At 50.7% G+C, this 9,965-nt stretch overlaps 1 protein-coding gene across 1 annotated transcript in view; it reads right to left on the reverse strand.

The window, feature by feature from the left end:
• Window positions 1-9,389, reverse strand: part of BANF2 (BANF family member 2) — a 32,705-nt gene extending 23,316 nt beyond the window's left edge. The window contains exon 1 of the mRNA XM_017512685.1: window positions 9,282-9,389. The gene's annotated coding sequence lies outside the window, so the exon portion shown is untranslated. The remainder of the gene's footprint in view (window positions 1-9,281) is intronic.
• Between the last annotated feature and the right edge of the window lie 576 nt (window positions 9,390-9,965).

Here is a 9,965-nt window from a genome sequence, read left to right on the forward strand (position 1 = left end):
TCTCAAGCCCCCAGAGGGCCAGGCAGAAGCTGAGTGCCCCTGGTCCACACCTCTCAGCCCCTCCTCTGCTCTCTTCTGCTTCCTTCACCGGGTCAGGGGCGCTAGAGCCCAGGTCTCAGGCTCTGTTTCCAGGGAACACGACCCAACACATGCACAATTTGCTGCTGCTCTGTTGGCGCCTAAGAATAAAGAATCGTGTTTTCTTTACACAGGTGAGTGTGGTAAGGGTGAATCTGTAACTGACCCCGCTGTGTAGTTAAACAGTCTTTTCAGGCAAAAATGACTCCCATGAGGGCTTTAACAGGCCCTGGATGGGGACCCCAGGGAAGGCCATGTCGGGGCAAGCGGTGGCTCCACACTGGCCTTTGCCTACCAGCGAGTGGGAGGGTGCTCTGCTGGTCTGTAACCCAGACCTCTCAGGAGGCTTGTTCTCTGTTCCCACCAGGGTAGGGTTGCCAGATTTAGGTAATAAAAATGTCAGAGGCCCAGTGAAATTTGAATTTCAGATAAACACTATATAAGTTTTTAGTATAAGCATGGCCCAAGTATTTCACAGACTGTACGGAAGAGGTTTTTTTCTTGTTTATCTAAATGTAAATTTCACTGGGCATCCTGATGTCATCCGGCGCCCCCCGTCCCCGCCCCAGCCCCAACACTCCCACATAGCCTGACTCAGCAGAAGCCTCCAGATCTGCCCACAGGCCACTGCCTGCCGGGGAAGCTGCAAGGGTCCGAAGTTCTTCCCACTGGGATTCCACTCCCGGCTGGCTCCGCCACTGTTAGGCCAGGCAGTTATTCCACCCTGCCTGGATCTGATGAAAGCCACACACTGACGAGGCTTGAAGCTAAAGGGGAAACAGGATGATAATACACAGCATGGGAGATCACTGCAGCAGCCTGTCACTAAGAAGTCACCTCGGAGGCAAGCACTGTGTGGATGTCAGCTTGTCCCTGCTCACGCGGAAAGAAGGTCTGGTGCCCGCCTGGGCTCACCCTGGGACTAGAAACAGAGTAAGGATCACAGGCAAGCAGGAGAACCAGAACTGAGTTGAGCTGGCGAGTGAGGTGGCTCACAGTGGCCGAGCACCTACTACGCGCCTGCTTCTGTATGGCCACTGTTACACGTAGTCCTCAAAACGAATTCTGCAGCCTTAGAGAATTGTTTCTATTTTAAGAGATGTGGAAACAGAGGCCCAAAAAGGCAAAGGGGCCACCTAGCTATAAAAGGCAGGGATGAGCTATAGGCTAAGATCTGGGTGGGTCCAAAGCCCAGCTCTTCTCTCTCCAGCACAGGAGTCAGGAAAACAAGGACAGTTTTAGCAGATGCTGTCCCTGTCCTGCCCATGTCCCCCAAAGGCTCACGGTTCCCATGGTGGCTCTTTGCCCTGCAAGTGGGCAGGGCTGGGGACGGGACACCCTGGGAGCAGCCCCCAGCCAGGATGTGAGCAGGTGGGTAAGTATCGAACCCCACACCCCTCAGGTGGGACAGCTCTGGGGCCTGTCCCACATTAGGTGACATCCAGGCATCCCCAGTGGGAGGGAGCCCCCAGTGCTCATGGTGGTAACTGCTCAAGGTCACATTCCCTTCCCTGCCTCACTTCCTCACTCTCTTCCTCATGCGACCAGCATCCCTTTCCATATCAACTACTTGCACTGCAGTTAGAGTCTCAGGTCAGTGACGGGGAAACCCAACCTAAGAGAGCAGCTCATGCTTATCCAGGCTTACCAAGGCACAGTGCTAAGCTCCGCACCAAGATCATCTGATTTCATCCACCCACCCACCCTTGGGATGAGATAGGTTCTATGATTACCCCATTTCACAGATAAGATAAACTAACTGACCTATGGCATCGCCAGGCCTCAAACTGAGTGGGCCTCGGCCTAATATCTGTGCTCTCAACGACTGAGGCATTAAGAAAGGCTTCCATGAACTTCTGGGCAATCATTTTCTCTCCTTCTAGTTTTGGGGTGACTTCCTCTGCTTGGGTGCAAATACAAGCAGGGGATGCAGCAGTTGTCGCCCAGCAACAAGGGAGCATCTTGTGTACGGGCGGAGCTGCACAGTGGCGCAGCCTTTTAAGCGTTGCCTTCATTCCACTCATAGGATACTGAAGGCCCACGTGTCTTGTATTTACCTCCTGTGCTTTGCCGGACAGAATGCCCTGCCCAAGATTTAACTTTCCTTTAATCCTCTGCTCTCACATTGTGTGTGTGTGTGTGTGTGTGTGTGTGTGTCCTGCCCTTGCCAGCTGGGCCTCAGCACGGGGGTTCTGAAGCCTCCTAAGGACCAAGGCAGCTGAGTCCCTCCAGCCCTCCAGGTCCAAGTGTCTCTGGCTGCAAGGGTGTGACTGTGCATCTGTGAGTCTCCGTTCAGAAATCGGCTCTAAGAGACTTGCCTGACCTTCCCAAATGCAAAGACCTACTTAAGACCCTTTCCAAAGAAAAGCACTAGCCTTGTTGGCTCTGGCTTCAGAAAAGGGGTCTGAGCAAGAGTTCTATCTGTCACATCCATTTCCATTCAAAGCCAAATTATCAAGGTTGTAAAGAAAGGATTTCCCAGATTGTCATTGCTTTCAGTGATTGTGTTGCCACCTGAGGATTATCTTGCAGAGACTATACATAGGCGTTTCAGTGATTTCTACACAGCTTTTGGTGTTTTATGGCATCAGAAGATAAGTTTGCCATTTGTAAATGGGCCCTTGGACAAAAGCACACACACATTCCTTTGGAGGAAAAGCATCTGCGCTTCCAGGCCTGAGCAGGGTGGCGTTCTGCCTCTACTAAGGGCCGATTTCAACTCTGGATTGTTGGGAAAGAGTTTAAGCTGGAAAAAAAGATCTCAGTTTCAATGACCTTCTTGAAATCAGCCACCCTTTGAGCATCAATTAAAAGTTCAAATCATGGGTTGCAAATGAAAAAGCCAGAGGAACCAGGTAAATTTAAAAAATAAAACAGTGACGAAAACAGTGCAAGGTGTGGATAATAAGGAGTAACATTGGACATCCACTGGGGAGGTCACAGAAGTGCTGTGGACCGTGTAGCTGACTGGGCTCCAACACCCCATCTAAAGGAGGCCACCTCTTTCTGGAATGTGGGTCCCATGTGACCGGATCTTGTGAGTCTTTTCAAGAAAAGCCCAACATTTAGATTTTTCCGTACTAGTACCCAATTTTTAAATGTTGGGAAGTCATTCAAATATTTATAATGCTATGTGGACCCAATAAAACAAAGCCATGCCACAGTTTGCCTCTCCTGCTGTAGACCTTCCTTCAAGGAAAATACTCCCTTGCACATATAAATAAAATTTGACATCATATTTCAGGCTTTTGTGGATCAGGGATCTCAGGTTACCAGCCTCTGTAGTCAAGGGTTTGTTTGTTTGTTTATTTTTATTTTGAGATGTATCACTCTGTCACCCAGGCTGGAGGGCAGTGGCATGATCTCAGCTCACCACAACCTCCACATCCTGGGTTCAAATGAGCCTCCTGACTCAGCCTCCTGAGTAGCTGGGATTACAGGCATGTATCACAACACCTGCCTAATGCTTTTCATTATTAATATTATTATTTGTAGAGACAGGGTTTCGCCATGTTGGCCAAGCTGGTCTCAAACTCCTGACCTCAAGTCATCTACCTGCCTCAGCCTCCCAAAGTGCTGGGATTACAGGTGTGAGCCACCATACTCAGCCTGTAGTCAAGTTTTGATTCTTAGGAAACAATCTTGGCTGGGGTGGGCTCAGTGGTACGAGCCAGTAATCCCAGCACTTTGGGAGGCCAAGGTGGGCAGATCAGCTCAGGTCAGGAGTTTGAGGCCAGCCTGACTAACGTGGTGAAACCCCATCTCTACCAAATACAAAAANAAGTTGGGCATGGTGGCACATGCCTGTAATCCCAGCTACTTGGGAAGCTGAGTCAGGAGAATAGCTTGAACCCGGGAGGCAGAGGTTGCAGTGAGCCAAGATCATGCCATTGCACTCCAGCCTGGGCAACAAGAGCAAAACTCAGACTCAAAAAAAAAAAAAATGAGTCAGGTGGTTCTCATCTTGAACCTTGGATGTGGTTTCCCTGGGACATGTTTTGACCTTCCCCATGAAAAACGTCTACAAACAGGGACTGCCATTCTGCTGTACTTCCAACTTCCCACTCAGGGGCCACATGCTACTCCCCGCATCATCCCTGAAATCCCTGCTGGGATTTTCATCTCAAAAGCATCTCCTGGTGAAGGTTTGATTTCCAGTGCTTGCAAACCCATCTGAAAGTGCCAAAACGTAGTCCCTGGTCTCTTCCCACCGCGTGGCCCTTGAGTGTTGTGGCATTTAGATGTTGATCAGTCATGCCTGGGGCCCTGACTCTAGATCTTTCGATATCCATATTCCATCTTGCTCACAGCATCTACTTTCCTGCATGGACTTTGGATAGAATCACCTGGAAACGACCAAAGACACACGTATGTCATCCCTCCTTTGCAGAGAAGACTTGAGAAAGCCCTTCGCACTGACCTGCACTCTGAGCCACTGCCATCTGCTCATTGAATGCTACCCCTCTCTCAGTGGCAGTGAAGAGGCAGGAGGAGCTGCTATGCAGCCGGCTGGACCTGCACTTGATCTTGGCTTTGCCCTTTACTTGGTGGATCTGTTCCCACCTCTCCATTCCCACCATCACATAAGGATACCCTACTATGGATGGTCTGGGTGTCTTGCTAATTCACAGACATCTTATTTAATCCTCATAACAAAGCTATGCTGTGGGAACATATCTAAGCACCATTTGCCAGATGAGGAAATGGAGACTTAGTTTAGTAACATGCCCAAAATGATATACTTGGCCAAGATAAGAGCCAGAGCTTAAATCCTTAGTGTTTAGCTCATACCTGTGAGTTCAGCCAACCAACCAACAGCTACTTTTCTCTTCTTGATCTGTATGGGTCATGATCATCCCTGAGCCGGATCGCTGAGTGGCTTAGAATGAGCTCATATGAAACGCCCAGACTAATGAGGGTCTCAAAGGTAATGTCGCTATAACGATCGCCCCCACGTCAGCACGCCCCAGCTCTGACCCACAATCTCTCCCTGGATTTAAAGCATGTACCTGGCTCCAGGGACCTTCCTTTCCCTTCACCCTTCAGCCTGGCACTCTTGGTGTCTGTCTGTGCTGACTCTCTGGATTTGGCCAACCTTCGAGCCCCTTCAACCTCATCAATGCCACCACCTTGCCAGTTGGGTGGCTGTGTTTTCCTAAGTACAGACCCATGTGGCTTTCTGCACCTCTCAATAGTTCCCTCAGGCATGCAGCAGTGAGGGGCATGTCCCAGGCAGGGCTCGGGCACTCTGGGTGCCCATGGGCCCTCACAGGAGTAGTGCCACAGAGGACCACAGACCCTTATCCAGGGATAAATGGGAGAAAGGAAAACACACCCTGCCCAGCCCAGCCCCCAGCTGAGTAACCCTCACTGACACAACGTGGAACTGAGTTCTGCTCACATTCCAGACCCAGAGAATTGGGAGAAATAACAAATCTTTGCTGTTCTAGGATGCTGTGATCACGTTATTTTGTCAAACAGCAGAAATTACTGGGGCCGTGACTGCCTTTCCTCCTTGCTGAAGTGGGGGCTGTCCTGCAGGCTGTTCACGTGCCCTGGGCACTGCGCTGAGCACTTTCTGCCTGTCAGGCGCTGTTCCAGACACAGAGCTGGAATGGGAGAGGACAGATCGCATCCCTGCTTTGGTGAAACTGGTATTCTTACCCAGGGAGAGGGCAGTAGATAAGAAAACCCACAAACATGATAACTTCAGAGACATAAGGAGCAATTGGAGTGAGGCTGGGGGCACTGTTGGATAAAACAGGGACGGTCTTTCTAAAGACGTGCACTTGATCCAAGGCCCTGCTGTTGAACAAGGGCAAACCATAAAATGATCAGAGGAAAAAGTGATGCCAGCAGAGAGAACAGCAAATGCAAAAATCGAGAAGGGCAGGAGGTCTGGGAGTGAAGGCGGAGGGAAGGAGAAAGCCAGGGGAGGGGAATGAGATCAGGGATGAAGTCACAAAAGTCTGCAGCGTCCAGCACACCAGCCACGGCCACCCACAGCTGTGTAATCTAAGCTGCCATTTAAACAACAAGTGCAGCTCCTGAGTCCCTCTGGCCACATTCCAAGTGCCCAGTGGCCTTGTGTGGCTCGTGGCTATCATATTTTACAACACAGAGATAGAATATTCCCATGACAGAAGAAAGTTCTGTTGGCTCAGATGGCTACAGAATAAATCAGAAGCAGGTCAGAACCAGAGTTTAAGGTCAGATCGTGTGCTCTTGGGCTTACATCAAATTTCTGGAGGTTCCAGTTCTCCCCAGGGTTAAATGAAGCTCTTCCAGCCCAACAGCGAGTCCAAATTACCCACAGCAAGAAGCCAAGTCCACAGACAGTTGCACACAGGCCTTATCCAAGGAGCATCAGCAAGGCCTCACCCATGGAAACTGGCAGCAGAGGTCTGTGTAACTGACTTCTTTGCAACCTCATTTAAATTGCCAATTGGGGCTCCCTGTTGTGAAAAAAGAACAGAGCGTGGCTACTATTTCAGGGCACCACGCAGAAGGGAGAGTGCCGCAATTAGCCGAAGCTGCTTTCGATTAGCAAATTTTCCTCCTCGGTGCCTAACATCTGTCTGTGCATAGACACCGCTCCATCTCGTCCCGTCAGAGCGAGGGGCCAGGCCAGCAAACCCAGCGGGCCCACAGGGAGTTCAGCATCTGTCAGGGCAACGTCCAGGAGTGGCTGGAAATAGCCACCGTGGAGCTTGGCACGTCGATGGCAGTTTGTCTTGGGGAAAAGATAAGAAAGGAAAGTGCTTCCTCGCACAAGCTGGGAGGCGGCAGATGGAGACATAAGTTTTCCTTGGGGTTAGCAAGGCCTGTTTTGTCATTTAGTATTTGTGACATCTCCACAAGTACCTGAACTTCTGGGGCGGTTACCTAACCATGCTCATCTGGGAAACATGGCGAATGGCACCCACCTCGTGGAGTTGGGGAGGACTAAGTGAAATCATTTCTAGAAACACTCGGCATGCAGTAGGCGCTGCATAAATGGTGGCTGAATCACAGCCTTGATAGGAGAGAGCCAGGTGAACAAGAGAGATGGGCACAGAGACGTTTGATCAGCACTCGGGCCTGGCTCCCCCATTTGTTCAGTCAACACAGGTTAACTCTGCAAATTGGCTCTGGAGCCTCGGAAAATGCCCTCAACCACCCTGGGTTCCTCTTTCCTACCGGGGCCCGTAGGTGATCTCTGTGGTGCCTTCTAGCTCTCCCTGCCTAATGGGAAGTTTGCAGCCCCCTTAAAGGCGTGACCCATCTGGGTTCAATCGCAGATGGTGGGCAAAGTATTAAGACCCAGAATCCTACAATCATGGATTTGGAAACAGCCTTTAAAGGTCTTTTGGTCCAGCTCCCAGCTGATCACAAGAATGCCGTTCCTTTCCATGCTGACCGAAGAGCCCTGGCCTGCATACTCTCGCTCCCTTGCAAAGCAGCCCATTCTCTTTTCAGAGAGCTCTAATTTTGGAGACGGTGGATAGAGAGTGAATGCATGTTCCAGGTTAATGTCCCTCTTTAAATGCAAAGCGCAGCACAGAACAGTCTTCAGTTTCCATGTCTGTAGAATGGGCCTGAGAACACCTACTTCACAGAGGTCAGAATTAAGAGCAATAATGGCCTGGCGCAGTGGCTCGCACCTGTAATCCCAGCACTTTGGGAAGCCGAGGCGGTAGGATCATGAGGTTAAGAGATCGAGATCATCCTGACCAACATGGCGAAACCCCCTCACTACTAAAAATATAAACATTAGCAGGGTGTGGTGGCGCACACCTGTAGTTCTGCCTACTCAGGAGGCTAACGCAGGAGAATCACTTGAACCCGGGAGGTGGTGGTTGCAGTGAGCCTAGATCGTACCACTGCACTCCAGCCTGGTGACAGAGTGAGATTCTGTCCAAAAAAGAAAAGAGAAAATAAAAATAAAACCCAGCAATAACGCAGGTGGCGGGTCTGGTACAGGAAGTGCAGCGTTTTCTCCCTTTCTCCTCTCCAAATTGAACCTGCTGCAGGTCGGGGACCACAGGTTGCTCTCATGCTGTCCCCTCTACTGCTTTTTTTTTCCTTTTCCAGTGAAGCCTAAGATGGGCTAAAATTTTCTTACCATGCTTGGTGAACCACTGGCGTCTTGGACTTGTGTGTGAAGCAGAGGTTAGCTTCAGCCCATCACACTTAAGACTAAGGAGGGTTAGCAGAGCCTATGGGTAAGAGATTTCTCTTATCACCCACCCCCACCTCTCTTTCTACCTTATAGTCAGGGTGAGCCAGGAGCCTTCTTAAAATCAAAGGGTCCCTGTAGAAGCCACTCCTGTGTGAGAGAAGGGACGTTGCTGCAGCTATGTGGACGTGTTGGCACTCACAGATGGTGAATGGACCATGGATAGACTGCGGGGAAACAGGAACGAGCCGTGGTGGGGAGGCGGCTGTGCCTCTTGGGGCCCAGAGTGGGTCCCCACTGTTTGATGTAGAAGGCCTTGGGCCTCAAAGCACCCTCGACCGAGGGCGGGTGGCCCAGCTGGGAAGAGCCAGCATCCTCTTTGAGAGATGGCTGTAGCCTCTGTCCCTGGCCCCTCCATCTTAGATTTTGCTGACTTTCCTGGTGTCCTAATCCATCTACTCATTTCCTGTCACCATCCCAAAGCTCTCTTACTGTCCCAAAGGAAAGGAACCAATATATGTACCAGAGGGTCACCAGGAGGTAGATTTAAAAACACCCAAAGCAGGAAGGCCTTTTACAGGAAGCAAGGGCCATTGTACACATTTTGGACGGGAGGTGGCTGCGCCAGCTACCTCTGCTCTTGCTGCTAGTGGCGTGTCATTTGGCCAATGGCTGTCCCTGACCTCAATTAGGGCTAGAAGTGATGCTCCAGTGAATTTGCTATCTGAGAGCCTGGCCTCTCTGCCCTGTCTATTAAGAACATAGGTGACCTTTGCCCAGGGAGCTGATACAGGTGGTAAGCCGAGTCTTAGGGGAGACTAGAGTACCGCCTCCCGCAGATGGTGACCCAGCAGGAGCTCGGAAGGGGTGTGTCCATCAGGTGAGTCAGCTTTCCTAGGAAGAGTCTGGGGCTTGTCCCAGCAAACCCCCGGCCACCAGTTTGGCCCATCTAAACCTGTGTGAGAATGAGATCCCAAAGTGCTAAGCCAGCCAGCTATTGGCTGTATCTCCTTCCATGCTGCTTGGGGAAGTTCCGAATACTCACCAGGTGCTCCTGATAAGCCAGTGGTGGCCGGCAGTTTGTCCTAGTCACCTTGGATCTGGAACTGCAGGCCGGAGGTTGAGCTTACATCCTAGGCCCAAGGGGCAAATCAGTCTCAAGATCCTGAATGGACTACATTATGATGTCACACCACAGGGGGTAGGAACAAGAAGGGTTGCTGTGGCTGCTGGCATCAGGGCACAGGGCAGAGAAGGAGTAAGAAGAGCCTCTTCAGAAGAAATGGGCCTGTCTAGGTGCTGTTCTCAGCTGGGGTTGCTGGAAGGAGTGAGGGGTGTCTGCTGTGTGGAACACAGCCTGGTTTGGCCTGGAAGACTGCTTATGGATCCATCTGCTGCCACTTGCTGCCACGGTTCCTATTCTCACCTGGCCTGGGTCAGCTCAGCTAAACCAGGCACATCCTTCATAGTTTCCCACACACAGCGACTTTCACGGGTACCCACAGCTCCTTGTACATCTCCTGTAATAGACTTAAAATCCCAGGGCAGGTTTTTCTTCTACTGATACACCCGTGACTTCCCCCCTACTGCCCATCTGGTAGGGATTCAAGGCAAGAGAAGTAACTTAAATATTAGCTCAGGAAAACAAGCAGAAAGATAAATCCTCCCACCTTCAAGTTAAATTCAGCACAGGTGCCTTTTGGGTTATCTTCTATAGTATATATGCCTG

The sequence above is a fragment of the Cebus imitator genome, unplaced genomic scaffold (assembly GCF_001604975.1).
Source record: "Cebus imitator isolate Cc_AM_T3 unplaced genomic scaffold, Cebus_imitator-1.0 Scaffold475, whole genome shotgun sequence".
NCBI lineage: Eukaryota > Metazoa > Chordata > Mammalia > Primates > Cebidae > Cebus > Cebus imitator.